The sequence below is a fragment of the Papio anubis genome, chromosome 11 (assembly GCF_008728515.1).
Source record: "Papio anubis isolate 15944 chromosome 11, Panubis1.0, whole genome shotgun sequence".
NCBI classification, from domain to species: Eukaryota; Metazoa; Chordata; class Mammalia; order Primates; family Cercopithecidae; genus Papio; species Papio anubis.
In genome coordinates, this window is record NC_044986.1 from 89,759,459 (window position 1) to 89,785,347 (window position 25,889).

At 41.5% G+C, this 25,889-nt stretch overlaps 1 pseudogene; it reads left to right on the forward strand.

Annotated features, from left to right (window-relative positions):
• The first annotated feature begins 3,746 nt into the window (after nucleotides 1-3,746).
• Nucleotides 3,747-19,778, forward strand: LOC101019430 (annotated as a pseudogene).
• The last annotated feature ends 6,111 nt before the right edge of the window (nucleotides 19,779-25,889 follow it).

Genomic DNA, 25,889 nt, shown 5'->3' on the forward strand with positions numbered 1-25,889 from the left:
GTCAGGCAGTGGGTAAAGTATTGAAGTGGAGGTGAGAAAACAATGACACAAACTGAGGGCTTCTCTTCCCAAGTATTTGGCTGAGAAGAGAGATGTAGGTAGTAGTTAAAGGGTAAATATGGTAAAGAAAGACTTTTATACCAAGATTCAACAAAAAGGGTGAGTATACTTCTATGTTAAATGGAAAGAGCCAACAGAGAAAATACAGTTTTGAGTTTAGAAGAAAAGGAAGAACGAATGCAGAAGGGCCCCCAAAAGACACAAGTGCAAGCAATCCAGATCAAGGGCAGATTAGCTTTGGACTTACACAAAAGCAAGAAGGGAGAAAGGACCACGTCATTCAAGAGATATTTCTGGTAGAGGAAAGGTTTAGGAAGAGATCTTTTGATGACCTTTATTTGAACAGACTTTTCAAAAACCTACTGTGGGAAAAACAACACTATGTATAGAAAAGTCTACACTTCTTGATACACCTAAAAACAACAACAAAACAGCTTGTTACACTAAACAAAACCCAAATAATGTCTTCCATAAAAGTGGGTAACTGGAAAAGCAATTTGAGCATAAATCAAGGAGTTCAATTACCAGTAAGTGTATCAAAAGAGTGAAACATGGGTTTAATTTTTCCCACAAAGAGTTACAAGAAGTAACAACAACTTTCAGGGAAGAGGAAAAAATAATTAAGAAGAAAATTATATGCAATTCCAAAATGTGTGAATATTCATAAACTCTAACATAAGTTAACTACAAAAAGGACCAGAAGAATCATCATCATAGGAAGCAATCGGTAATTTCAAAAATCAGGAAAGAAGGGATGATTCATATGTAATTTAATTTTGTTGAAAATATTTAAGTTCGAGGACAAAAATAGGTGATACATTGAAATGCAGAAATCATGGTGGAAAAAAAAAAAAGAGTTCAAGAAAGTTCAGTTTCAGTAACCAATATCTAGTAAAACCCTCAGGATCTAGTGGCTACAATCTGCGTTAATAGTGTCTGAAATATCATTAGATACCATTTTGGATAATTCTTACAGACTTGAGATGATGTCTATTTAAAGCTACAAAATAGTGCCTGCACTTAACAACAGACACACTCAAAAACAGGTATCCATGACTTTACTTTTACCTTTTATTTTTTTGAGACAGTCTCACTCTGTCCCCTAGGCTAGAGTGCAGTGGCACAATCTTGGCCCACTGCAACGTCTGCCTCCCAGGTTGAAGCGATTCTCTTGCTCTCAGCCTCCTAAGTAGCTGGAATTACAGGCGCACATCACCATTCCCAGCTAATTTTTGTATTTTTAGTAGAGATGGGGTTTCACCATGTTGGTCAGGCTGGTCTCAAACTCCTGACCTCATGATCTGCCCGCCTCAGACTCCCAAAATGCTGGGATTACAGGTGTAAGCCACCGCACTCAGCCCACAGATATCCATGACTTTAAAAATGGAAGAATTTTAAACTCTAAACAGGAAAATATTGGGAAACATTGTTACGAAAATAGATTTTAAAACATTTTGATTGAAGGCAATATTGAAGTACATTAAGAAAAATCCTATCCTACCATGACACTGGCAAGTCTGAGAGAGCAAAGAGAAATAAGTTAGAGTACTGTGATTTGAGTTAATCAGGAGTTTGATTCTGTGAAATGAGCAGAGACCTTGTTTATTTATGGCTCCAAAGTCAACTAATTAATTCATCCATTCATTCAATACCCATTTAGTACCTGAGCCCTTAGCAAACATGCCACACACTGTAAGTTTTGGCGATATTGCTTGGACCAACATAAACAAGGTTCTTATTCTTGTGAAAGTTATCTTCCAGTAAGGGAGTTAACAGACCGTGTTGCCCATCACCCCTGCCTGCTTTACCTAGGATGACTACTGATCTCCAGCTATTGGATCTTCATTCCAGACAATACGATAGAGGGACAAAAGAAGGAGGAAGGCATTTTAGAAGGTACTCATAGCACAGGGCTTACAAATTATTGACTTAAAACTTAGTCACATGGCCATACCTAGCTGCAGGGGAGGTCCAAAAGACATAATCATATAGCTAGGGTAACGAATACAGAATAAACAATTGGATATGGAAAGGAAACTAACATGCTATTCCACAATCTCTAAAGAAAGATTAGGGAGGTTTTGGCTTAAAGCAAGAATAGTCACAATAAAATTTACAACCCTTTGCAAGCATATATGAAAACATACAAAAAAGGTTGTAATGATCTTTTCTTAAGCTGAGAGGGCAGAAAAAATGAGAAAAATTAAATTATAAAATGAAACTTTGGTTTAGAGGTAAGAAACATTTTGCAACAGTCAAGAGATCAAGGTTGTATAGTATATTATGTGAATGTTGTGACTCACTGGTTTCATCTTAGATATCATAACCTGACATTTTGTAAAAGTGGTTTTTCATGAAAATTTTTTCAGGTGCCCTATAAAGTCCTGTCACATCAGAAGTGAATAATAATCTTACATATTCATAAGATATCTTCATGGCATCTTCTACAGTCTTCCACTGTTTAATTTAGGTAAACCTGGGAATCACGTTTGGGTATTGTCTCATCCAACTTCTGTTACCTATCCCCATCATAAGTCATGAAGGTCTTGGATATTTTGTGCTCTAGCAATTAATTCATCATGAATCCTGGAGTTATTTGCTATTCCAGTCATTTGTCCTACTTCACTTCCTATAAGTATAATGAATTTACCACCATAAACTCCTAGACCATATGGAATTTGTACATGTGATTTGACTTCGTGAGCAAAAATTCTATGGATATCTTGAAATTCTTGCCTAGTATAAAACTTATTTTCAGTAGAGATTATATTTCTGCACTCAGGCAGCTATGAAACTTTCACTGTTATTGCTGGTCAGGCTTTCCAGAGGTCATGATAACCTCCTAGGTTCTCTGGAAGAGGGACATATTCTTTCGGATGACATTGTCATATTTTGTTCGCCAAAATATTTTATCTATCTAAATCGATAGTTTCTAATGTCTTGAGTAACAAGACTAACAAGACTAGTACTTTTTATTTTTCTTAGCGCTGTGAGTTAATGTGACCAATGCCTGAGGTTAAGTAGTCAGGCCAGTATTACACTGGTCTTTGCCAGAACTTTTTGTCTAATACATTTCTCTACTGTTTTCTACAAGTCACAGGATGTTAATATGGGTTCTAGAATGCAATTTTTAAAAACATTTTGTGAATGACTGGCAACATGGTCATTTAATTTTCAAATAAAATTTGCAAGTAAAATGTGTAGGACTCCAATAAGGCACAATGACCTAGATCCTGAGTATGATCCCATCAGAAGCAGCAAATACTGAGTTGAACAAGCTCACTAATGTCTGCTTACACCAGTCACTTTTGACTGCTCAATGGCAGGCAGGGGGAATGACATGTGGTTGGCAGATGTCCACTCAGTATGACCCTGGACTGGACATATAGTTACCTTGAGTCAGGCCAGCCATGTGTTATTGGACTATTCCTTGGAGATACACTCATTAGTGACTGTTAAAGTACCTGAGTCATTAGGTGCCTGTAGACTATGCCCATTGAGATTTGCATTAGGTGCAAGCTGCCCGGTTGTGCTGACACGGACTGATGCTGTGAGGTTTCACAATGACATGGCAGACAATTACATATGCTCAGATTTACCATGTATCAAGAGTTATTCATACAATCAATTAGGCAATTATCATTCTACACACAGGCAGTAATAAAGGGAGTAAATAAACCACAACGATGACGCCAGAGACAAATGTACCTCCAGAAGAGTCCAGTGGGTCCAGAAGCCCTTTAGATACTGGTCAGAGGCTCCTTTTGGGCAGAGATCACAGCAGCAGCCACCAGGTATGGAGAAGTCCTTAGAGTTCTCATGGACAAAGCTTCTGAAGGCATCTTGGGCAAGACCTTGTATTTGCTGGTCTTATGATCCTCTGCAGATGGGTCCATTCTCATTTTCTCAGCCACCTTTCACTTCCTGTTAGTTCATTTCAGGTCTCTTATGATCCCAGGCAGCAGTAGTTGTTATTACCTCAGTTCATTCATGCATGTTTATCTCTTTGGGGTTGAGGGGACATCTTCACTGTGGACATAATTCTACTGGAGATGAGTGACTTTATTTTAAGACATTGGGATCACAAATTATTATCACATATCATCAGGGCAGACAATAGCTACCACCTGGGGCTGAAAGCAGATAACTCCATTTACTCTAGAAACATTCTGTCTTGATTATGGCGCCAGTTACTGTGAGGGACTTCCTTTTCTCCACCTATTTTTTACAAGGTTTGAGTCTGAACTGCTAATATTCTACTGATTTACGGATGAAGGGACTGACTGCACCATTCCGGTCTGTCACAGCACTTGCATCAATACTTCCACTTTAAGAGTTTTCCACCTTGTCCAGAACTACAGTCCATTAATCCCCTCATTTTTCTCTCTTAAGAGAATAAACAACACATCTCATGCACATACCCACACCCCTCTTCTCCCAAATACCAAATACACAAAAATCCAATCTCTCTCCTACCCAAGCAATTTTAGATAATCTCTCATAACTACTTTAAGCCCCCTGACTCGATGCTCGTCCTTTCTCTGGCAAAATCTCATCCCTGGATGAGCACCACTTTGCGTTGGCTCAATGACACCACTCAGCTGAATCAGAAAAATATCAAAAAGTGGTCAGAGGTTCATCATAAATTCAAATAACTTACACAACAAGTTGGCCCTAAATATTTCTAAAAATCAATAAAAGTTTTGCTTCTCCAATGACATCATTTCTTCAGAAACTCAACATGTATAACCAATCTTTTCTATGTTCTTCTAACTTTTATTCAACTTCTTTCACCTGATATCTTGCCAAATCATTCAAGGAGAAAATATATCCCGTTAGGCAAGAGCCGATCATCTTCCCATCACCTAAGAAAATAATATGCACAGGATGCGCCCACCTCACCTTTCTCTGCCTCATCATGTCAGAAAAAGTACCCCTCCTTTTCTCACAAATCTGAGATAAAAGATTTAGATGGCCTGTAATTCCAGCACTTGGGGAGACCAATGCAGGCAGACTATTTCAGCCCATGATTTTAAAAACAAGCCTAAGCAACTTAGAGAAACCCATCTCTAAAACAAGTACAAACAAATAAGTAGCTGAGCATGGTCATGTGGTGGCACATGCCTGTAGTCCCAGCCACTCAGGGTGGGGAGCACTGAGATGGGAGGATCACCTGAGCCTAGAAGGTTGAGGCTGTAGTGAACTGTGATCACACCACTGCACGCCAGCTGGGGCAACAGTTATTTTTAAAAGGATCTTCTCTGTTAAAAATGATCAAATAAACAGATGGCTATGAGGCTGAGGTGGCTCCAGTAGGCTCAGTTCTTCCTTCAACAAACCAGAACTTGACTCAGTATAAATAATGAAAGGAAGCTTAAGTTTAACCCATCAGAAACCAACAACTACCAACTAACTGGAGACTTTCCACTGTAATGTTCCAAATGAGGCCACTGCTCCATTTTACCCAATCAAGTATTTTCTTTTCTTCTACATTCACCATATAAGGGTCTTCCCCCACCTTCCCTAAGCCTCTCTGTGGGAGCTCTCTGGTGCTTGCAGTCTCGGGCTGCTTTATAAATTTCTGAATCCTCAAATACACTTCGTAATGTTTCAAAGTGCCTAACAGTATCTTTTAACAGCTCTTATGGTTGCCTCATTGTTTCTGGATTTTCAAGCTCTACCTCCTTCGTGGGATTGATTCTCAGTATGTGAACACGTTCTCCTTTATCATCATAAAGGCTCTCCTAATGTGGGCATTTTTTTTACAAAACTATACGTACTCTTACTATGTGATCCAGCAGTTGCACTCCCTAAGTCTTTATCCAATGACCAGAAAGCTTATGTCCACACAAAAACCTGCACACACATGTTTATAGCATCTTAACATATTAAAATAGCTGCCAAAACTTAGGAGGAACCAAGATGTCCTTAAGTAGCTTAATGATAAATACAAATGTGGTATATTTAGAAAATGAAATATTAATCACCTCTGAAAAGAAATGAGCTATAACTAATTGCGTATTACATACTAAATGCATATTACTAACTGAAAGAAGCCAACCTGGAAAGTTATCTACTCTATGATTGCAAGTATATAACATTCAGAAAAATGCAAAACTATGGAGAGTGAAAACATTTGTGGTTTCCAGTGGTTAGGAAAAGAAAGGATAAATAAATGGAGCACAAGATTATTACAGTAGTGAAAATATACTGCACGATATCATAACAGCTATAATACATTCATCATACATTTCGTTCTCGTTATACATTTTCCAAACCCTTAGAATGTGTGCCACCAAGAGTATCGCTCTGGGTGATGATGATGTGTCAGTGTAAGTTCACTGACTATAATAAATATTCTACTCTGGTGAAAGAGGTTGGTTGTGGAGTGACCCGAAAGTGTACAGGAATTGAGGGTATATGGCAATGCTGGACTCTGCACTCCATATTGCTGTACACTCAGATCTACTCTAAAATAATAATGAATCTTTAAAAATCTATTACTATCACATAGCCCTTTTAAAGTCTCCAACTGGTCTGAGCCCATTCTATTAAGTCTCAGAAAACACTGGTTAGTAAGCTAGCTCTAACCCAACTGGCAAGAAGAGGCAGAAAAGACCCAGGGCAGGGGAGTATATTGCACATGCATACACCAGGAAACTGGAGGAAGCTTGGAGGCCCTTTAGCCTGGTCCTGAGCCCATTGAAACTGGAATTATAGGCACAGATGCCTGGGCACTAATCTGAATGTGCCAACATCCAAGGCCATATGAACACAAACGCGCAGAGTCTCCTCTGCAATCTGTAGCTAAGATGTTAGGCCATGATTGGACTAGGATGGGAGATGAACTGAGGACAACAGATTCTGTAGACTTTTGTTGCCTCTTCCCAGCCCCAAGCATTTCACTCTTTCCTCTTGCCACAGGCAGCAGGGGGGCTCCCTATGAACATCATCCCCACAGCCTATAGTTGTGTCACCTTCAGTCTCTTATACCCTCCTACCGCACAGTCAGTCAGGACATCCAGCCTTGCAAACTCAAGGGTCCACACATGGCCAAGATAATGGGGTGACCAGAACCCTCACCTTTGATCTGCAGACAAATACCCCCTACCTTCTGGGCCTCTACCAGCAATTGGAGGCCCTGGAAATTTCCAGACACACACCAGTGTTCTGAACTGCAGGCTGCTGTCCCATCCTATGGCAGAGTAGACCTTTTCTTCTCCAGAATTACCATTATCCAGTTGAATGAAATGTCTTTTTAACATAGAAACAGGGCACAGAAACTAGTGTTCCTTGGCCCTGAAACCCATCACACTGTCTGCAGGTATACACCTGTCCTTAGCAAATACCACAGATTTGAGGACTCAGTCCCTGGAGTGTGGTCATTGGCTCTGCTTTCAGAAAACATCAAGGTACCTTTGGCAAGTCTGCAGACTTCATGAAGAAAAACAAAAACATAAACAAAACCAAGTGATGAACACACACACACACACACACACACACACACACACCCCCCGCAAAGTGACTAACAGGATGTCCCTCCAGGACATTTGCAGAGAGGGGAGAAGGAAACATCCCAGGACCCTTTCACAGCTACTTCCTTGAGCCCCTTTTCTGATGGTGCTATCTAGACCTGTCTCAGCCCAAGCACCGCCACCCTGATATGCAGGAGCTGGCTTCCTGACCTGAAATTCAACATCAAGAAATGATCTCTTGGCCAGGCGTGGTGGCTCATGCCTATAATCCCAGCACTTTGGGAGGCTGAGGCAGGTGAATTACCTAAGGTCAGGAGTTTGAGACCAGCCTGACCGACATGGTGAAAGCTCATCTCAACTAAAAATTTAAAAAACTAGCAGGACGTGGTGGTGTGCCCCTGTAATCTCAGCTACTTGGGAGGCTGAGGCAGGAGAATCACTTGAACCTGGGACGCAGAGGTTGTAGTGAGCAGAGACTAGGCCATTGCTCTCTAGCCTAGGCAACAAGAGCAAAATTCCATCTCAAAAAAAAAAAAAAAAGAAAAGAAAAGGAAAAGAAAAGAAAAGAAAGGATCTCTTCTACTTAACATTAACAGGAATGTCCTCAAGCAGTGTCCTCATTGGCAGGGGTGGAGTGGGGGAGTTTCTTAAAAATTGAGGTCTCTGCCCACCATCTAGAGAACCTGGAAATTTCCACCAATGCCACAAAAACAAAATCACTGGATAGTGCTCCAGTGTATGGCAGATTAGACCATCTCTCCATTAGATCTGGGTTTCTATTCCATTGAATGAAATGGCTTTTCTATTACAGGGTTAGGATAAGGGATCAAAAGGGTCTTACAACTGAACTCCAGCATACAGTCTGCACAGACACTAGGCTTGTGCAAATATAACACAGTGAGGCCCCAGGACCCTTGAGTCAGCTGAATGCATTGAATTTCAGGAAACAGTGAGATACATTCAGCAAAACAGTGGGCTTCATGCTGAAAGAAATCAAGCCAAGAACACACACATCACTCTGACATACACACAAAAGACACACACATACACACATGTAAACACATATTCAGATACCCTAGTGGCCAATAGGTCCTTTCACCAGGAACCTGCAGACGGGAGAGGAGAAAGCCTCCCAGGGGACCATCACTGTACTTTCTGGAGCCCCTTATCACATAGCTAGCCCCGGGACAGCACTGTTTTATCCCAGTCCAGCCCAAACTGCCATCACCCTCTGATGTGGAAGCTGGCCTCCTCACCAGAACCTCTCTGTCAGACAAATTTCTCTTCTTTTTAAAATGGTTAGAGAGAACCTTCAGACAGTGTTCCGATCAGGGTGGTTGGAGAGGGGGGCTTCCTAGGAAGTCAGGCAGGGCAGAGCTGAAGCCCTCTGGGTTAGCTGTGGGCTTTTGATATAAAGGCATGTAAGACTGCACAGGTCAGGGGGGTAGTGAAGGGATGGACTGGGGTGTGCTGAAGAACTCCAGTTGGGAGTGTTCTATTACTATAACAGAGTTCCTGAACCTAGGTAACATAAAAAGAACAGAAATTTATTCTCTCACAGTTCTGCAGGCTGGGAAGTCCAAAATCAAGAGGCCTCTGGAGCGGACATTCCTACTACATACTCACAGGGAGGCAGGTGAAAGGGAGAGAGGATGGATGTGATGTGCTCACGTGACAGAAGAGTGACAAAAAGTAAACCCAATCCTTCAAGCTCTTTTTATACTTACATAAGACCTAGCTATTTTGTATGTATATAAAAAGTAACATCCCCCTCATCTACTACAGTGTAGTAGATACCACCCACATATGGGAAATGCAGAATAGATAAATAATTTATTCTCTCCTTTATCAGTTTTTCCAAAAAATACGTGGCTTTTTTACCTAAACACCTCCATTAGGCTGCAGCTCCCAACACTGATGTCTTGGGGATTAGAGTTTCAACACATACATTTTGAGGGATACATTAAGACCATAGCAATTGTAAAACCAGAGTATCTGAGCCAGGTCTCAATCAAGATAGAAGTTTATTTTGCCAAGGTTAAGAACATGCCCAGAAGAAATAAACAGAGAATCACAGAAACAGTCTGTGGTCTGTGATTTTCTCCAAAGATGATTTTGAAGGTTTCAATATTTAGAAAAGAAAAATGACCTAGAGAGGAAACAGAAAGTGTGTGGTGATCCTCATGTTGCAAGAGAAAAGGAGCAGGTAGGGAAATAGTCAATTATGTACTGATCTTATGCTCAATAAATTAGCACTTGATTAGATAAGATGAACAGGGTAGCTACCTGTGGAAATGCTTAAACTCCTATCTGCAACTGCTTACAAAGCCAAGGAAAGGCGGCTTCTTGCATGACTCAGCTTTCAGCTTAATTTTTTTCTTTTGTCATAGTAAATTGGGTCCCTAATTTTTATTGTCCTTTCATACAATGATCAATCCCTAGACCTATTATTTCACCAGGAGTTGCAAAATAGTAATATTCTAATGCTATCATTATATTTTCATTTATTCGCTGAAATACTTACATAAAAAGTGATTTCCCCTTGATCTGTTAGTTATCCAGTGACACCACCCACACAGGAAATGCAGAATAGATGAATTATTCCCTTATCAGCTTTCCAAATAATAAATTGGATAACTGGCAGCCTTTCTCTTGCTTGTAAACTTATTTATTATAATTACAAATCCATGCATTTATTGCTGTTACTATACTAATTGATGTTCCAATTGTCCTGTTTTTGGACAGTAGGAGCATCATGTCATCTCCTAGGCCCTCTAATATACCCTAGTTATGTTTCATAGCATCCTTATTTTATGATATGTCAGGGAGATCGAGAATCATCTCATACATTTTCTGTCCAGACCTAAATTCAGGCATTTCTCCAAGAAACTCTGATCTCTTTTTTATAAAAAATTGTTATTTCCAGAATATAGCCTGGATATGAGAAATGTTGCCTTACTAAGTTGGTCTTTGATTCGTGCCTTTTTCTGTGAATACATACAGGAGTTCTCCTTCCTTCTGGGTTCTCTCTCTCTTTTTTTTTTTTTTTGATAGTTAAAACATATCATGACATGAATCAAGTTAAACTATGCCTCTGAGTTTCAGTTTCCTTTACAGACTATTTATTTTGATGATTACATGAGTTAGCACACAGAAAATGTATAGCAGTTTTTGTGATATACTTCAGGTGATCAGTAAATTCTCAGCACAAAATGTGCAAATGGTGAAGGGGGGAATTCCCATCAGTCCTACCTAACTGGAGAGCAAACTCCTTAAAGACAGGATCATAGTTCTAAACCTCTGTGTATCCACCATAACTCCTAGCACAATGCTTTGCATCAATCATGAGCTCAAGAAATTATTACTGATGGCCAATAACCAATACATATGTACTTTCAAACCAAATAACAAGAAGAAAATCTATAAATAGCAACCTGTAAGTATCAAATATTTCTGTGTATTGTCGTAGGTCTGTGAAACCACAACACACTGAGATATTGAAAGACATGGACTAAATCCAGTTCTAAAGCAATTTGAAATTTCCACAGTATAACTTAAATTCATTAAATTTTCAGATTTCTGAATTCATTCAAGTTCTAAAGTTATCATTCTGGGACAGTTCAATGTCTTTAAGTTTTTTATCTTATCCATTCTAATTTCCTGCTATAAAATCAATAAAGTGTAGGTTGTAAAGAAAAAAAACATATCATGAATCCATGATGACTTGTCCTATCCAAATTGAGGACTATAAAGTAGTTGTTTATTACTTTGTAACTTTTATCTGTATCCCCTTTTTTCTATACTAAGAATCCTAGGTCCTCAATGACACCAGGAGTAACAGAATTAAAGTATTATTGCTCCTCATCTCCTTCATCCTATAATACCGATCTACAAATTGAAGATGAACAATACCAATAAAAAACAGTTTTAGGGTCCTTGTTTGGCAATTCATGTTTTCCTTAGGATATATTTCCTTTTGGTTGTACAAATTGCAATGCTTTAAAGCGACTTGAAACAGTTACTCTTGGTATGTTTAGAACCCTCAACTAGTGTTTTATGACACACTTATGTTTAGGTATTTTATATTCATTTTTTATTTACTGAATTTTCATCATTTATTAAGATATTATTATGAATAATATTAATACTGGCTGGGTATGGTAGAATGGTTCATTCAGATTGGTTGGGACTTGGGTGCTCACTTCAGCAGCACATATACTAAAATCGGTTGGGACTTGGGCCATACCAGTGTTTAAATATTTCTCTATCCCCCTGCCTTGATGGACCCTGCTCTGCCATGAAAAGTTGACTAAAGTAAGTTTAATTCATTAAAATGTGACTTTAATGTGACTACTTCTCTTGCAAGACATTTGCCAAGGTTCTAAACTGAATTCTGGATAAAAACAGGTAACAAATTCTATTATCTGTTCAATAAATGAATTCTTTGCATTTGCAGAAACAAGAATGGATGACAAAACTTTCCATCCTTCAAATGAAGATGAAGTGGCCAGGTGCGGTGGCTCACACCTGTAATCCCAACACTTTGGAAGGCCGAGGTGGGCAGATCATCTGAGGTCAGGAGTTCAAGACCAGCCTGCCCAACATGAAGAAACCCCATCTCTACTAAAAATACCCAAAAAATAGCTAGGCATGGCGGCAGCTGCCTGTAATCCCAGCAACTCAGGAGGCTGTGGCAGGGACAATTGCTTGACCCTGGGAGGCAGAGGTGGCAGTGAGCCGAGATCACACCACTACATTCCAGCCTGGGCAATACAGCAAGACTCCGTCTCAAAAAAAAAAAAAAAATGAAGTATGCAGAGAAGAAAGAGCTTTTACTTACTTGCATGAAGTACTGAATATGTGACCTCAATTTCACTTGCTGCTTGATCAGACTGAAAGGCTGAGTGAGATATTGTTGGTGCCAAGCTCACTAGTGCTAGTAAATCTCTCTAGGCTCTGGCTATGCATGGAGCTGGCACTGGTGTCATCACCTCCATGATGTAGATCTTGCTCATCAAACACTGCAACCAGCTAGAAATAAAACATAAATGTGCATTTATAAATAAAGACATTTAAATTACTACCAAAAATTTATACTACTTTGACATAAGTCTTACAGTGGGAAAATATATGAGTGACCCCAAAATGTTAAGTTTTAAGAAGCAAAACCTCGGCTGGGTGTGGTGGCTCATGCCTGTAATCCCAGCACTCTGGGAGGGCGAGGTGGGCAGATCACCTGAGGTCAGAAGTTTGAGACCAGCCTGGCCAACATGGTGAAATCCCGTCTCTACTAAAAATACAAAAATTAGCCGGGTGTGGTGGCACACGCCTGTAGTCCCAGCTACTCGGGGAAGGTGAGGCAGGAGAATTGCTGGAACCTGGGAGGTGGAGGTTGCAGTGAGTGGAGATCGCACCAATGCACTCCAGTCTGGGCAACAGCATGAGACTCTGTCTCAAAAGAAAAGAAAAGAAAAAAGAGAAAACCCTCAAAAGGACAGTGTTTCTGTTAATGTTGATGCTTTACTTTTACATTTCTGAAGTGAATATTTTATAGACAAAATTCCATGGCTGAAAAATAATGAAAATGTTTGCTATCACAGCATGCTAAGATGAAAGTAAGTTTAAATACGTTCTAAAATATAGGCTATATTGTTAAGTGGAAAGAAAATTGCAAAATACAGAGTGAGAATGTGTATATAAACATATATATATACACACACACACACACACACGTGGTATAGGCTGAACTTCATATAATGAGAAGGGGATATTAAAAATTATACATGTTACCTGCTCATTTGTGCATAAGACATCTAAAAAGGATAAAAGATAATCTAATGAAATGGGAATCTAATAAAAGGAAATCTAATAACATGAGCACGCAGAAAAAGGTGGGGAAGAACATAAGTAGCCTAAGTAACTCTGGAAAACTCTATTTTCATTGTTGAAAGCTAAAGACAAAAAAAAACATCCCACAAATACTATCTTCTAATTAGCAAATTTATTTTTCAACAAGCATACGGTTTCACAATTCTCAGTCTACTATATACGCGCATACACACACACACACACACACACACACACACACACCAGGAACAAACAAGTGAACATATCTTGGAAAATAAAAGCCAATTTTCTCACTGTTAGAAGTTACAAAGAAGGAAAAGCTAGAATAAACTTGGTGGTGTTAGAATGGAATCAAAGGCAACAATAAGAACTCACGGTTTTTATAAGTAGGTAGGTAGGTACACAGTCAGATAGGTATAGACAAATGTTAATGCATGTGTGAGTACACCAACACAGAGCTCCTAGCTCTGTTAATGAAGAGATCCTAGAGTAAATGACATTCCAATGCTAATGAGCACACCTAGTGCTCAGATCATGGTTTCCAGTACCATTCTCCAGTTAATGAACCAGGGCTCCCTAGAAATAGGGTTAATTTCAGGGCTGAGGTCAGGGAAGATGCATGATAAGCCTGGAATGCTTTGTGATGCTAAAAATAAGGAAGAACTCAAAAATGTTGACAGCACATCAAAAGGCAACAGGTGCCAACCTGAAGGGGTTCTCAGTGGCCAATGTTGAGTGTTGGGAAAAAGCTGAGGGTTGGAAGAGAAGCTGAGGCAGGGGTTGGAACATGTCCAGGGTCCAGGATCTAAAACCCCTAGTGGCCTTTGGAATGTGTCTAGAATTGCTGACTCCTTGCTTCTAGCACTCCCTTTATCTCAAGTAGCCATATGTTTCAAAGAAAATGCTAAACCATCACAACTGTAGCTCATTCACTTGATACACTGCTTCCTTTCAACCTCCACATCCTCACCAACTGTTTCTTTGTTTGATCACCAATAAATAGGCTCCCAGAACTCGGAGCCTTTGCAGCCTCCACACTAGTGTTGGCCCCATGGTCCCACTTTCTCCCTTGTCTTTTCTCATTCCTTTGACTCCGCCAGACTTCATAGCCCCCACGGGCCTGGTGTTGGGTCTGATCACCTCAACAGTTGACACAACCTGAAAACAAAATAAATAATATTAGCATTGGATCATAATCCAAAGAATGCACAAAACTGCCATGAGTCCATAATAATATAAATAATTGAATAAACAAGTGGTGTAGAAGCAACTGCTGTTTCCTACTAGAGCATTCCAAATAAATACAGAAGGAATGATGGAAAGAAATCATCAGGCAATCTCTACTGTAATAACTGCTGTAGGTAAAAATCTACTCATGGGTCCTAGGATTAAGGGGGGAGAATATGATATCAAACAGGATATTTGGATATTTCTAAATGTCTCCCCATAGGATACATTTCAGCTAAAAAGGGAAAAATACTTGGCAGCCACCACTGTACCAAGATTAACATCACCAGTAATGGCAACATCACGTGCCATCTGATAAAACACACTGAGAAGTATGTAAAATTACTTCTGTGGCATTCCTGCCACATGAATCATATTTATTTCATAGACTGGACCTCCATTTGGATTTGTCTGATGTTTCCTCATGATTAGATGGAAGGTTACTTCATAACAAAACATTCCACAAACCCAAATGGAAGTGAAGTCTACAAAATATTTACAAAATAAATATAATTTTTAAAAAGTATCAAGGTCATGAATGCAAAAGAAATAATGAGGAAATTATGCAAACTGGAGGAGCCTGAGGAAAAATGAGAACTACGTGCACTGAGGACAGAAAATGGGTACCGGAGGGAGAATTCAGATACGCTCTGAAGATTACTTGACTGTACTGACTCAGTATGAGTTTTTCACCTTTAATAATTGTTCTATGATTATGTTAAACATTAACATTAAGGATAGATGAAGGGTATGCAGAAATACTGTTAATATTTCAATTTTTGTGAAGTATACAATTATTTCAAATTGAAACATTTTAAAATAAAAATTGATTCTATTTATTCTTATAACTAATACAGCTCTTAAAATATGAATACACTTACTAAAAATCCCAACAAGAATAAGGTGTAAGGATCAACAATGACTGTCACCTTGGGATGTTCATCCTACAGCCCCACGCCTAGAGCAACTAACCTTAGGATTCTGAGGAAAGAACCATGGCTGAAGCCAAAATCAACCCCTTTTCTGCATCCAATCCAAGGACAGAAATATACATGTACAGAATTCAAATATCACACATAATTACAATCCTCATTTTATAAATAGTTTTGTCACTTGGAACAAATGCTATTTCCATGAATATGTACATTTTACATATCATCAATCCATTTATGATACAACAAAGAGGGTCATAGAGACATGTAAACAAACAAGAGTCTCACGACCCTACTGAGGTATAATATAAAATCACCTGATTAAATAATCTGGAAGGAGGGTAAGTGGTATTAAGAAATCAAAACAGGATGAATGGTTGAGCCACTCAAAGTTACAGGGAGCAAACTAAATGGGAAAATAAGTCGTTAATAGTTACAAAAACTGGAAAGGTGCTTGTAGGTATATGACAATGTATATGACAAATTGTCCATAAAATCAACTTGTTTATCTGACATTGGCTGGCATAGATCTCCTGTACTAGTGACACAGACATTCCCCTAGATTAGGAGTCATCCAGCAAACTTTTCCTGAAAATGGCAAAATAGTAAACATGTTTGGATCTGTGGTCCACATCATCTGTTTCATACTCTACTCGACCATTGCAGCATGAGAGTAGCCATAGACAACACATAAACAAGTAAACAGGGTTATATTTAAACAAAACTTTAAGTATAAAAGCAGTACTGATAGGGTTTTTGCATATGTTACTTTAATTATGACTTTAATTGCTTCAAGTATTTACTGGAAACACCAAGTTGTTAATAAATGTTAGTTATTTTTGTTTGAGAAAGTTTCAAGAGATTGAAATTATCAACAGAGGAGTGTGAAAGTCATTGGGCATTAAGCTAAGCCATACAAACTTTATCCTGAAAACCGTGGGGTGTCCTTGAATGCCCACGAGTTTAATTTCCACTTATTCTGCCTGAGGTTTTAAGGAGCATGAAAAAGGACTAGGAGGGTAAACACTCATAGCTCATTAGTCCCACAATGAAGAAATCACGAGGGCCTAGAGTAATGGAAAGGCAGTGAAGTGAAAAGACAATCAAAATGTGTAATTTTCCAAATGCAGAACTGAGACATTTAAAAGGACTGTATGTGGTGGTTGGGTGCCATTACAAAGGAGGTGGATGAATTTTAGGCATGTAGGTTTGTGGTGCCAGTGGTTGGGCAGGGGACAAGCACACGGGGAAACAAGGAAAAACGAAGATGCATTCAGGTTTAGGGAAAAATATCACATGCTCAGTGTCCAATTCCTGTTAAACACCTGGAGATGGGAGTTCGTGGTGCAAAGGGAGTTCGAAATTAACTATACACGATTGGGTGATGCTGGAATGCAGGGAGAGCTGAAGCCACGGATTTCATTAACGACCCCAATCTGAATGTGGACCGCACAAGGGAATCAGAACCAAAACGTGAACACAGCCAAGACTGCAGGTTTCTCTTCCCTTCCTCCAAACCCACTTTCAGAAGAATTTGCGAAGAATTGACTAAAGAATGTAAGTAAACTCCAGGAAACAGGGTTCTACAGAAGCTGGGGAAAGGCCAGTACGTGGAAGAGAGAGATCAGTAGTACCTGTTCACTACAAGGAGGCGCCTCCAAATGTCAATGCCTATTTTCAACAAGTGGGACACAAAGTGATTCACACCAGTGCTCTAAAATACATCTGACCCTTGAACAACGTGGAGATATGGATGTCAACTCCTCACAGACAAAAATCCGAGTTTAACTCTCAACTCCCCCAAAACATAACTCCTAGCGGCCTGCGGTTGAACAGAAGGACGTCTTTGTCACTGATAACACAAACAGTTAAGACCTATTTTGCCTGTTATTCCCATTATACACTGAATATGCTGCTCCCAGCTGAGGCCGAGACTCCTGCCCAGGCGCCTCCCTCACAGCCCCCACTCCAGCCTCCCCAGACTCACCCTCGGCAGGGCCACCTTCTCCTCATTTCACTCTGGGGCCACATTCTCCAGGCCTGCGGGACATGGCAGGAGGCAAAGCCGAAGGCGACGCGGCTACAAAGCCGTCTTCCGGCGTGCACCCACAGCTTCCGATTCCAGTAGGGGCGCTGGCTCCTGTCCCACCCCCAGCATGTATACCCTGGTTCTGATAGGACGAGAAGGAACTTTTCAGCCAGCCCTGATTGGGTCATATTATCCAATCAGAGTTGCTGTGCACAGAGGCTCTCACCCAATCCAAACATGCCTTACAGGATAAATAGTTGCTCAGTAGGCTTTCGTCATTTCACCCTACTTCAGAAAGCGTGGTCTGTACTGCTCCGCCCTGGGCAGGAGGAGAAGGAAGAGGGCCAGGCACCACTTTGAGCCTGCACTTTCCCTGGATGCTGGAGGCTGCTCTGCCGTGGGTAGGAGGAGAAGGAAGAGGACTGGGTGCCGCCTGCCTGCACTCTCCCTGGATGCTGGAGACTGGAGGCAGTGAGGCAGCAATAGTGTGAGGCGACTTTGGAGCGGCCCACAAAGCGACCTCGCCTTCCGCTGCGCCAGGAGGCCACGGGCTGGGAGCCCAGCAGAGCCGTCTGACCCTCCCCGAGCCCCATCCCAGACCCAGCCAGGACCCCTGTGATGCGCAGGCTTCTCGAGAGTCCATTTTCTTCTTGAATACGGGGCGCAGTGCGGCTTGAACCCAGCCCCCGACCTCCTCCTCGCCCTCTCAGAGCCCGCTGCGGGGAGGGGGCGCTGGAGAGCCCGGGTTGGAGAGGAGCCCTCCCCTTCTCTCCTCCGTGGAAGCCCTGGAGCCTCCGTTTCCTCCGGGACTGGGGTCCGGGGCCTCCTTCCCGACCCGCGGTGAGAAAGGGAGCCCAGATCAGGACCCGGTGAGAGGGCGCTGGAGCCCGGGAGCGGCAGGAGCCTTGAGTGGCAGCCAGGGAAGAGGATGGGGTCACCTTCGGCCCCGGCCCCGGGTCCCCCACTGCCGGGCCTCTGTCTCCTCCTGGGGGTCCTGCCCCTTGGGGTCCCACTCTCCAGGCTGTCTGTGGGTATCTCATCTGGAACTGGAAATAACCCTCTTCAAAGTATGGCTTAGCAAATATTTATTCGCCCATGCACCTCCCTTTTTTTTTTCTTCTTAGTGTTCTTTTTGTCTTGGGTCGTTTGTGGTTTTCCTATATTGATGTGAAGCATTTTTAAAGACACTATAGAGATTAGTCCTTTATTGGTTCATTTCTGTTGTAGGTTGTTGTTTCCTAATCTGGTCTTTGTTGTTTAATTTCATTTTTAATTTCTTGCTTGGTTTCATTCATGTAACAATGTTTTTCTTAGAATATTTGTGTCTGTATTTGTGAAACAGAGCATCTATTATTTCTGGGTTTTTTATTGTCTGATCAGATTGTGTATTAATGTAATGCTGGCTTCACGAAACAAATTGAAAAACTATCCCTTTCCTTCTCTTTAAGGGAGTGAGCAGTGTCGATATTTTTTTCTTCCTTAAATATTTGGAACATTTTCAAAGTCTGATCCTGGTGTTTTCCTTGTGGAGCATTATTGTTTGTTGACTTGTTGGATTTTTTTAAATAGTTAATTACTTTTGTTTACTATATATAGGAGTGTGCTTATTTTATGCTCTTTTTGTGCCAGTTTTAGTAAGTTGGGTTTTCAGCATCTATTGCGATCTCTGTTGTCAGACTTTCGATCATATGTATTTCACAAAATTCTCTGATTATCTTGTTATAATACTGTTATGTAGAGTTGTTCTTTTGATTCTGATGCTAGTCACTTCTGTTCTTTAATCTTTTTTCCTTGATCAGTTTTGCCTGCACTCTCCCTGAATGCTGAAGACCGGAGGCAGTGAGGCAGCAACAGCGCGAGGTGACTTTGGAGCAGCCTCATACAGCGACCTCGCCTTCTGCTGTGTCTCCTCCCAGAGCTGAAGAAGCCCGGAACTGGTGGCGTCCAGCTCTGAAAGAAGGAGAGGGCAAACCAGCCGAGGGTGAGTCCGGTAGTCTGGGATGCCTGTGGCGGAGGAAGGACAGGCAGGAGTCTCGGCCTCCCGGGAAGAATTTCACAAAATTCTCTGATTATCTTGTTATAATACTGTTATGTAGGCTGTTGTTTTGATTCTGACACTGGTTATTTGTGTTCTTTAATCTTTTTTCCTTAATCAGTTTTGCTAGTGGTTTATTAACTATATTATTTATAAAAACAACTTTTAGCCTTAGTTTATTTCTGTTGGTTTTTTTTCCCATTTCATTGATGTTTGTTATTTTTATTATTATCTTCATCCTGCATTCTTTGCACTTGATTTTTCTTTCTTGATTCTTGAGAACGAAGTTGAAGTGCCAGGTGCCTTGGCTCATGCCTGTAATCCCAACACTTTGGGAAAGGCCAAGGTGGTTGGATCACCTGAAGGTCATGAGTTCCAGACCAGCCTGGACAACATAGTGAAACCCCCAGCTATACTAAATTACGTAGTGGCAGGCACCTGTAATCCCAGCTACTGGGGAGACTGTGGCATGAGAATCGCTTGAACCCGGGAGGCGGAGATTGCAGTGAGCCGAGATCACGCCATTGCACTCCAGCCTGGGCAATGAGATCGAAACTTCTCAAAAAAAAGAAGAAATAAGTTGGGGTGATTCATTTTCAGTGTTTCTGGACTTCTGCCCTGCAGAGATCCTCTCGCTGTAACCTGTTTCATGTAAGGTAGAGTTTAGAACATGTTTATTGGCCTCTGCGCCTTACTTTTCTTCATGTACTATTCTTCTTTTGTTAATTTTTCTTTAGGGTTTTTTTTTCCTTATATTAAATTGAAGGATTTATGGTTAAAAATCTGTAAGTTAGCCCTTTATTGACTCATTTTTGTCATAGGTTCTTGTTCTCTAGTTTGATTTTTGCTGTTTCATTTCTTTGTGTTCATAGTTGTATATAGTAATCTGGTTGATGATGATCTTGTGTGCAGTAGCTTTTCTTAATTTATTTATTAATTGTAACACTTTATGTCATGTTAAGCTGTGCTGAGCACTTCTAGGAGCAGCCAGGTTTCCGTGAACTCCCAGTTTACTCTAAATACTCTAGCAACCCACATGTGTGCACACTGGGTAATGTCATGCATGTAGGGCAGTGATGCTGGGGAGACACCAACTCTGTCATTCTGTGAATCCACCACACAATCACAAACATTAGCATTAAAATAAAATGGACTGTTAAGCAACTGCAAAGGACTAATGCACCTATGTGGCACAAATGCATCTTTCTGTATTCAAAGTACTTGTAAGAGCTTTAGGTTCCTCATACTCAGCCACTGACCTCGGGGTTCTTGGTACAGAGGCACATATGCACAGACACACATACAGGCACACATATACACGTGAATGCACACATGCGCACACATATTCACACCCACATGCAGATGTGGCACACACAGACCCAGGTGAGAAAGTCACATGTACATGGAACAGCCCCTGCTTTGTAAGCCATCTGGCTTTGTAGGGAGAAAGAGGTGGAACAACACACTGGTTATCTTGGAAGAGGGGATGAAGGGAGGAGAGCTGGATATTTCCAGTGGGGAGAAATCCTCAGGATGGTGCTGTTGACACTCGATGGCAATTACATTCATGCAGACAGGGATCTTGAGTGGTGGGGGCTGAGAGTGCTGAGCACACCTCCCCAGGCAGACAAGAAGAAAGTTGCAAGTGCAGGCACAAGATGAGGAGTCATAGTGAAACTTATCACAACATTCAGCCTCTATTCAGGAAATACTTCACAACACTTGCCAGGTACTTTTAGAGGCACTGGACATACTGAAAAGAATAAAGCCGTAAAAAACAATTCTGTCCCTGTGGAACTTGCAATTTTGTGCAGAAAAGCAAATAGTTCACTAAAGAAATAAGCACAACCAGTCATGCGCGGCAGCTCAGGCCTGTAATCCCAGCACTTTGGGAGGCCAAGCTTGGTGGAGCACAAGGTCAGGAGATCGAGACCATCCTGGCTAACACAGTGAAACCCCATCTCTACTGAAAAATGCAAAAAAAAATTAGCTGGGCATGGTGGCGGGTGCCTGTAGTCCCAGCTCCTCAGGAGGCTGAACCAGGAGAATGGCATGAACCCAGGAGGCAGAGCTTGCAGTGAGCCGAGATCACGCCACTGCACTCCAGCCCGGGTAACAGAGTGGGACTTCATCCAAAAAAAAAGAAATAAGCACAACCATAGAATGTTGGAAGGTGTCAAAAGTTATGGAACAAAACGAAGGAAAGGGGATAGGGACTGCTGAGGGGTGGGCTACAGTCTGAATTGGGAGTTAGGAGGGGTTGGAGTGAGAATGTCCCATTTGATCACAGTCTTGATGCATGTGAGAGAGCCTGGAGGAGAGAGTGGGCAAGAGCCACCCAAGTGGCTGTAGCAGGCTGGATGCTGCATTACATAGGGCACATTAAGTGAAATATGATGGCTATTTTGTGTAATCCTTTTAAATCCCAATAGAAATAGGACTGTGTGGGAGGACTACATTTTGAAATAACGATTTTCAAAAACACAGCAGCTGCATCCTATTGAGAAGTGGGAATATTGGATGATAAGTTAAAGTATCATTTTGTGTTAGAATATTGAAGCAAATATGGCTTGGTGCAGCGGCTCACACCTGTAATCCCAGCACTTTGGGAGGCCAAGGAGGGTGGATCACTTGAGGTCGGGAGTTTGAGATCAGCCTGGCCAACGTGGTGAAACCCTGTCTCTACTAAAGGTACAAAAATTAGCCAGTTGTGGTGGTGAGTGCCTGTAATCCCAGCTACTGAGGAGGCTGAGGCAAGAGAATTGCTTGAACCCAGGAGGCAGAGGCTGCAGTGAGCCAGGATTGTGCCACTGCACTCCAGCCTGGGTGAAAGAGCAAGACTCCATAAAACAAAAAAGAAGAAGAATATTAAAGCAAACCATTAAAAAAAAATCCCAAATTCCCAGAAATGTGACAAGACAAGCAACCCTATTGATGGCCCTAACAAAGCCCTATAGATTTTTCAGAGGAGCCTCCATTTGTTAGAACCATACCTAGGGCTGCAGCTGGCTAAGACATTCTCCATCAGCCTCTGGGATCAAAGGTGGGGTGTGGAGGTTGTCTGGATAGGGCCATGAGCCTCCCTCTCAGTAAAACACAAGCACAAGGGCTACATCTCTCTTGGTTTTTCATAACACAGGAACACAGGCAGACCTTAGTGTTCTCAGAGCCTCTGAGATCCCAGGCAAAGTATTTGGTAAGATGCTGTAGATATTTCCTTCTAAAAATAAAAATCCCCCTGGTAAATGCTCAGGCATCTCAATGGCCACACCAGCCCTCGTGTGTGTACCCAACTGCCTTCATCTGCCTCTGTTCCCATTGAAATTTTCCATGTGAAATCTGGGAGGGGATTGGACAGCTTGCATAACTTAGTTGATGACTCTCCCACAATCTTATAGACTTCAGTAATCTTTGAGGCTCTTCAACTCATGTGACAAAGTCACTTAATTCTGTAAATTTGGGCCAGTTCGTTTTTCTAGCTCTCAGTTTGCTCATCTGTATGCAAGAGGTTTAGCGTAGGTAAATCAAGGACACCAATATGCCTGTCTCTCCAGTTTGTCAATAACAGAAGAGAATCTGAGCTGGGGGATGCTGTTCCAAGTCCCAATTCTATGCCTCCAAGATCAGCTGTTTCTCTTTATTCATCACCAGGCATGCATCTCCTTGATACCCTCAATATCGAGACATAAAATGTGACAAGTCTGATTATCTATGTGTTATTTTTTTTCTCCATTCCTCATGACTTGTATTTCCTTAACTCATCAGAATCAATTTTCCACATTTTTTGAAGGAAAGTCTTTTGACAAAGATGTTAATTATCTACAAACAGCTGAGAGAAAGGGCTATTGCCCTCAGTGTGCTGGTGATAAATTTCCAAATGATGAATAAAAGATTTCCTAAGGCATCAGTTTCCGTGACAGTGTCTTTGTTTGTTTGTTTGTTTGTTTGTTTATTTCTCTTGGGCACAAGGGAATGAGCAGAGCAGGTACGCTTCTGGGTTTGTTTGTTTTTAGCTTAGGTACAAAATCAAGCTCTGTTTTTCGCTGAAATATCTTTTTTCTTGTATCAGAGATGGGTTGTAAAAGACTCATTGTGGGTTCAGGGAAAAATGTTTTAACATGCAAGGAAATGTTGCAAAATTGGAAAGAGAGTGTAATTTCACAAAACTAAATAAAACGGGGAATTTTTAGGATACTCTGAGTAAATCTTATTATTTGCATCCCGCTAACCCCAATCAAATAATAATTTATATTTGTTTAATTTACTAAACTGCATATTCAATTGACTGAACTATAGAGGATGAGCAATGGTAAGTAAGAAGGGGAGCTCGGAAACATCAGGGTAACAATGGGACAAGGGTCGAGCAGGCAGGTGACTTATTTGAGTCTGCTTCGGCAGCTCCTCAGAAAAGGGGGAATGAAGGTTAGCACTAGCTGACTTATGCAGCTTTCAATCAATAATTATCCTCCCTATGGGCTAACACAACAGGCTCCAGTGAGTCATAATACACACATTCAGAGGTGGTCCAATGCAGTCCCACCATAGAAATCCTTCCCATGCTTAGCCACTCTTGTCATTAATCTCTCCAGACTCAAACCATGGTTCAAACACAGTTGTCCCTTGGCATCCGGAGGATTGGTTCCAGGACCCTTTGGACACCCATATCTGCTGGGAACAGGCCCTAAGCCTGTCATAAACAGGACTTAAAGAAACTGGCCATAAACAGGATTTCTGCAGCAATGTGACATGCTAGTGATGGCTATGACACAAACTGCTAGAAGTTGTTGGTTTACTGGAGCAGGGCAAGGAACACTTGGCCCACCCAGAGCGGAAAACTGCTCAAACCACAAACAATAGCATGAGTGGCCTGTGCTGTAACAACATATTTTTGCTGCAGATAATCAGCCAGAGACTGTTACTCTGCTCCTCGCTAAGAATGCTTTGTTTCCTGTAAGGAATGCTTTTAGCTAATCTATAACCTATAGAAACAATGCTTATCACTGGCTTGCTGTCAATAAATAAGTGGGTCAAACTCTATTCATGGCTGTCAGCTCTGAAGGCTGTTAGCCCCCTGATTCCCACTTTGCACTTTATTCACTTTCTGTCTTTATTTTTTTTCATTCCTTTCATGCCACTGGGTTGGGGTCTCCACAAGTGGCACCCAACATGGGGCTCAAACCCGGGTTGAAGGGTCACTGGAGCGATGGGTGGAGAACGTGAAACTATGCTGGAGGACACCAGAGTACTCTTAAGCAATCCCCGTGGTAAGAAAGAAGGGGAGCTCGGAAACATCAGGGTAACAATGGGACAAGGGTCGAGCAGGCAGGTGACTTATTTGAGTCTGCTTCGGCAGCTCCTCAGAAAAGGGGGAATGAAGGTTAGCACTTGCTGACTTATGCAGCTTTCTAGTGCAGTGGATAAATATTGCCCCTGGTTTCCGGACCAAGGAACTATGAATATAGAGGTCTAGGAAAAGGTAGGCAGCACACTGAAAAAGGCATATAAGGATGGTGCCGAGGATATTCCTATAACTGTCTGGTCAGTGTGGGCTCTGGTTCATTCCACCTTGGAGCCTTTCCACACAGATGATGAGGAGGAGGAATCAGAGGAAGAAGGAGAGTACAACGAAGTAAAAGAAGAGGTGACAGAGCAGGTTTGCTTGCCAGCTAAAGTGACAAAGGAGGGAGAGGTTTGTCCCTACCCCTCTGCACCCCCTCATCATTTTGAAAAAAAGAGTGGCCTGATCCTCCAGATCTTTCTTTTCTGGAGGACGCTGAGTGAAAAGTAGTTGCCCCAGTGACTGTTTGAGCAGCACCTGGAGCGACTGCTCTCAGTTCTATTCAGGCAGGAATCCACCAAGCTAGATGAGAGGGTGATATGGATGCTTGGCAGTTCCCTGTTAGAATATACTCACCTGATCAACAGGAGAATATTGTAGCTACATTTGAACCTTTTCCTTTTAAAATGCTTAAAGAATTTAAGCAAGCTATTAATCAATATGGACCAGGTTCTCTTTTTGTAATGAGACTGTTAAGGACTGTTGCTGTCTTAGTCGGATGATTCCTACTGAGTGGGATGCTCTTACTCGAGCTAGTCTGATTCCTGCTCAGTTCTTATGATTTAAAACTTGGTGGGCAGATGAAGCTTCCATTCAGGCTCTTCACAATGCCCAGGCCCAACGTCAAATTAATATAACTGCAGACCAACTTTTGGGGGTTTGCAGCTGCGCTGGTTTAGATAAATGTACAGTGGTTATGCAGGATGATGCCATAGAGCAGCTTAGA